Source organism: Trametes versicolor (assembly GCF_000271585.1).
Source record: "Trametes versicolor FP-101664 SS1 unplaced genomic scaffold TRAVEscaffold_9, whole genome shotgun sequence".
Classification (NCBI taxonomy): domain Eukaryota; kingdom Fungi; phylum Basidiomycota; class Agaricomycetes; order Polyporales; family Polyporaceae; genus Trametes; species Trametes versicolor.
Window position 1 is genome coordinate 1,381,354 of NW_007360329.1, and position 5,636 is coordinate 1,386,989.

At 60.8% G+C, this 5,636-nt stretch overlaps 1 protein-coding gene across 1 annotated transcript in view; it reads right to left on the reverse strand.

Annotated features, from left to right (window-relative positions):
* Positions 1-375: 375 nt before the first annotated feature.
* The window catches only part of TRAVEDRAFT_171787 (Phosphoenolpyruvate/pyruvate domain-containing protein), a gene marked incomplete at its 5' end in the record, with an annotated part of 7,835 nt that continues 2,574 nt past the window's right edge, over positions 376-5,636 (reverse strand). The window contains one exon of the mRNA XM_008043292.1: positions 376-5,219. The remainder of the gene's footprint in view (positions 5,220-5,636) is intronic.

Here is a 5,636-nt window from a genome sequence, read left to right on the forward strand (position 1 = left end):
CCCGTTCGCTTTTTACTTTACGCCCGTGCCTCTCTGATTACGATACACTGCCGCCCGCCTCGAGCTTGCGATGGTTTCCTATTTAGTGACTGCCTCGTTTATGCGTTTATTTAGCCGCGCCGCGCTCCAGGCGCGGCGCCCGCGCCTCGTTCGTTACCACTCGCTCGTTCCTCAGATATACCCGCCCTCTCGCGGACGACGCCCCTCAGTCTTTGCTCTCTGCCCGAGCGTCCGTACTGAGGGGTAAGTCTGCTGTCCACTCGTTGTCCCGCGTACTGTAGCTCACCGTACTTGTTTAGTCTATCCGTGCTACTTACAGGTACAGAATACAGTCTTTGCTCTCTGCCCGAGCGTCCGTACTGAGGGTCTATCCGTGCTACTTACAGCCCAGTACGACTACTTGCTCTCATAGGTTATGAGCCCTGCGCGGCCTTAACTGAAAAGACTCACAAACCGCGCAGAACCACTCGCTTATTCGCCCACACTCGCTTCTCCCATCCCATCATCTTCCACCCTATCTTGTCATCATCTCCTCGCCATGTCGTCGACCAACTCGCCGTCGCTGTCGGACTTCATCGCCGGCGTGGAGAAGCTCGATTCGAAGGGATCAAACTGGCTGCTTTTCGAGCAGCAGTTCACCATCGCCGTGAAGCAGAAGGAGGTTTGGGGACATTTTGATGGCACTTCGGTACGTCCCGCGCAGGCCGGGGACACGGCAACACCCGCCGAAACCACTGCTATTGCCGCCTGGGAGAAGAAGGAGAATTTCGCTCTCTATCTCCTCACGCTGAAGATAGCGCCCGCCACATATGCTAAGCACAAGCGCAAGGGAGACTTGTCCAAGGTCTGGGCAGCCATCGTTCAGGAGTTCACGAGCAAGTCACTCCTCGCTCGTTCAAACCTTCGCCGCGACTTCCTGAACATGCGTGCCGATCCCGGCCAAGACCTTCGCTCAGAGATCGACCGCCTCCAGCTCGCATACGAAAACATGCTCACGTACGACATCACCGTCTCAGACACCGAGTACGCTTCGGTCATCATCAACTTCCTTCCCGACACCCTGTCCGCTTTCATCTCGCAGCTATCCGCGCAGATGAAGCTTCACGCTCGCCTCACTCCCGCAACAGCGTCTACCTCGTCGACCACCACTGAGACTCCGCCGGCCATCGAGCCAGACCTCATGCTCGAGCTCGTACTCGAGGAGTGGGAGCGGCGTCGTGACGAGAAGAAGAGCAAGAAGCCGAAGGACACAGGTGTAGCTGCGAGCGCTGTCTCGACGGAGAAGCCGAAGTGGAAGGGCCGTGGCAAGGGACCGCAACGTCCTGTCGGTGTATGCTGGAACTGCGGTGGGAAGGGTCACCGTGAGGCGTCGTGCCCGAGCCCCAAGAGCGACAGCTCGAAGGGCAAAGGCCACTCGAAGCCGAATGAAACGAAGCCCGCTGCAGGAGCTGCAAACGTCGCTGTTGCACGCCCAACTCGCATCGTGGAGGCCCCGCAAGCCCCCGGCTACGAAGGAGCATGGTCTGCCGTGTACGCCGCTGCCAGTGTCGAGACCGACGACGAGTCTAGCGAGGACGGCGACGATGCCTGGTCGTCCGCCGGCCTATCTGGCTACACCGCACTCACTGAGGGGTCCGACACTGACTCTGACTCGATGCCGGGTCTACAGACCGTCACCGCCTCGTCTGTGCTGTCGTCTGCTGAAGACGACCATGCTGCTGGTCCGACCGAAGAGGACGAGCCGACGCCCGCGCCGGAGCCAGTTCCTATGACGGAACGCATGCGCAACGTCGAAGACTGGGTCCGCAATGCCCTGGGGCCCGATGACGTCCCTTCGCCAGCTCGTGCTGCTGCTGCGCACGCTCCGATCGCTGCTGCTGCCACCACCAACCAGGTCGTCGACCTGTACGACTCGGGAGCCACGCATCACATGTCGCCGTACCGCGAGGACTTCATCTCGTTCACCGCCACTGCGAACAAGCCGCTGAATGCCGCAAACCAGCAGCAATTCCTCGCCAAGGGTGTCGGAGAGATGCCTGTCTCGATCCCGAATGCACCTGCCGCCGACTCCCGTATCACGCTCACTGGGGTCCTGTACACCCCGTCGCTTGGGTTCAACCTCATCTCCATCGGCCGTATCGACGACGCTGGATGCTCCGCAACGTTCGCTGATGGGCAATGTGTCATCGTTGCAGAAGACGGTCAAACTGTCGGCCGTATCCCAAAGTCTGGAGGGCTCTACATCGTGACTCGCGAGCGGGAGACAGCAGCTGCGCATGCGGCGTCGGATTCTCTCGAAGAGCTCACCGAGGATGAGGCACATCGTCGTTTCGGTCATATCGCCATTCGCTCGATCCGCGAGCTCGTCTCGAAGGGGTACATAACAGGCGTCAAGCTGGTTAAGTCCGGCGAGTCGAAGCCGTGCGAAGCCTGCATCCGTGCGAAGTCATCGCGCAAACCTGTCCCTACGGAACGCCAGGGCGAGCGTGCGACTGAGTTCGGCGAAGAGCTCCACTCGGATGTCTGGGGACCTGCTCGCACTGTGACCATTGGCGGCCGCAAGTACTACATCAGTTTCACTGATGACAAGTCACGCCATTCGACGCTCTACCTCCTGCGGAAGAAGAGCGAGGCCTTCGAATCTTTCAAGGCATTCGAGGCGTGGTTGGAACGTCACCATGGCGTCCAAATCCGGTTCCTGAACGTCGATCGCGGCGGCGAGTACCTCAGCGATGAGTTCAAGGACTACCTCGACGAGCGTGGCATCGAGTACAAGCTCTCGGTGCATGACACCTCCGAAGAGGCAGGCGTGTCGGAACGCCTTAACCGCACGCTCATGGAGAAGGTCCGCGCGATGATGATCACGTCAGGACTGCCGCCTTTCCTCTGGGGCGAGGCCGCCATGCACGCCACATGGCTGAAGAACCGCACCGCAACGAAGGCACTCGACGGTCGCACACCGTTCGAGGCTGTCACCGGCACGCCGCCGGACATGCGTGGCATTCCTGTCTGGGGTTCGAAGGTTTGGGTGCACGACACGACTGATGGGAAGCTTGGCGAGCGTGCAAAGTGCGGCCGTTGGGTCGGGTTTGATGCGCAGAGCCAAGGCTCGCGTGTCTATTGGCCTGACCGCCGTACTGTCACAGTGGAGCGTAGCCTGCGCTTCGCTGACCCCGGCCTTCCTCTCGATCTCGACTCTGATGCTGTCGAGCTTGAGGGGGTGGATGACTCCGAGTCAGGCGAAGGAGATGCACAGGACAAGCCCGACGAGCCATCGCTCGAGCCGCTCGAGGAAGACGCTGGACCGCTACCTGCCGATCTGCCTGCCACTCTGCCTGCTGAACCGCCTGCTGCGCCCCTTGCTGCTCCGCCTGCTGCCCCACACGACGCCCCTGCTGCTCTGACTCCCGCTGCCGACTTGCCTAGCACGACCCGCCGCTCGTCTCGCCCTCGCACGCAGGCTCTGCCACCTGCTGCACCACTCCCTACGCTGCACGAGCAGCGTGAAGCCGAGGAGCTGCGCGCTGTGGAAGATCTTCTTGTCGAAGAGATCGGCAGCGCTGCCATGGCCGCACAGATGGCTGAGGTCGAAGGGCTCGACCCGCGTTCGCTCGCTGAGGCGAAGCGAAGGCCCGAGTGGCCACGCTGGGAAGAGGCGATGGAGGAGGAGCTCCATGCACTCGAGGCGCACAAAACATGGTGTCTTGAGAAGCCACCGCCGGGTGCGAACATCGTGAGCTGCCGGTGGGTCTTCCATGCCAAGAAGGACGCCTCCGGGAACGTCTATCGCTACCGCGCACGCCTCGTCGCCCGTGGATTCTCGCAGATCCCGGGTGTCGACTTCTTCGACACATATGCACCTGTTGCCAAGACCGCGTCCATTCGCATCGCGCTCGCATTCGCTGCACGCCACGACTTTGAAGTTCACCAAGTCGACGTGAAAAGTGCGTACCTGAACGGCGAGTTCGAGGAGAACGAGGTGATCTGGATGGCCGTGCCTCCAGGATCGAACATCACGAACGATAAGTCGCTCGCCCTCCGCCTCCTCCGCCCGCTGTACGGTCTCAAGCAGAGTGCACGCCACTGGCATAAGAAGCTGTTGCGGGTTCTCCGCGACAAGCTCGGTATGTCACAGTCGGACGTCGATCAAGCCGTCTTCTATCGTGTCGATGGGACCGACCTCATTGTCATTGTCGTCCACGTCGATGACTTGACTGTCGTTGCTGCCACTGACGCCCTCATCCGCGAGGTCAAGGCCAAGCTCCGTGAAGCTTTCGAGATCTCGGACGAAGGCGAGATCCACTGGATCCTTGGGTTTGCTGTTGAGCGTGACCGCGCAAACCGCCGCCTCTCGCTCTCGCAAACCGCCTACATCGAGTCGATTGTCCGCCGCTTCGGGCTCGAGGATGCGAAGCCCATCTCCACGCCGATGGACCCCCACGTCGCCCTCACCGTTGCTCAGAGCCCGTCGACGCCCGCTGAGATTGGCGCCATGCGCGACGTGCCGTATCGTGAAGCAGTCGGGTCGCTCATGTACGCCTCGCTCGGCACGCGACCTGACATCACGTACGCCGTCTCTATCCTCTCGCGTTTCTCTGACAACCCGGGCCGCACGCACTGGGACGCCGTGCGCCGCGTTTTGCGCTATCTGCATGGCACAAAGCACCTCAAGCTGACGTATGGCGCGACGGAGCTCGACCTCGTCGGCTACTCGGACGCCGACGGCTCGATGCATGAGGACCGCAAGGCCATCTCGGGCTACGCCTTCCTCATCGACGGCGGCGCCGTTTCTTGGAGCTCGAAGCGCCAGGAGCTCATCTCGCTCTCGACGACTGAGTCCGAGTACGTCGCCGTCACACATGCTGCGAAGGAGGCGTTGTGGCTGCGCTCGCTCATCGGTCAAGTCTTCGCCCCATTCGTCGACCCCATCACGCTCAACTCGGACAACCAGTCCGCGATCGCCCTCGCACGCGACAACCAGTACCATGCCCGCACCAAACACATCGATATCCGCTACCACTTCATCCGCTGGGTCATTGAAGACAAGAAGATCCACCTCGTCTACTGCCCGACTGAAGACATGGTTGCCGACGTCCTTACGAAGGCTCTTCCCTCGCCAAAGGTCAAGCACTTCGCCACTGCCCTCGGTCTGCTCTAGGATTGAGGGGGTGTGTTGGAGCAACAATCCGTGGCGGCCGACGTCTGCGTCGGCCGTCTACCTCGGACCGTTTTCCCGTTCGCTTTTTACTTTACGCCCGTGCCTCTCTGATTACGATACACTGCCGCCCGCCTCGAGCTTGCGATGGTTTCCTATTTAGTGACTGCCTCGTTTATGCGTTTATTTAGCCGCGCCGCGCTCCAGGCGCGGCGCCCGCGCCTCGTTCGTTACCACTCGCTCGTTCCTCAGATATACCCGCCCTCTCGCGGACGACGCCCCTCAGTCTTTGCTCTCTGCCCGAGCGTCCGTACTGAGGGGTAAGTCTGCTGTCCACTCGTTGTCCCGCGTACTGTAGCTCACCGTACTTGTTTAGTCTATCCGTGCTACTTACAGGTACAGAATACAGTCTTTGCTCTCTGCCCGAGCGTCCGTACTGAGGGTCTATCCGTGCTACTTACAGCCCAGTACGACTACTTGC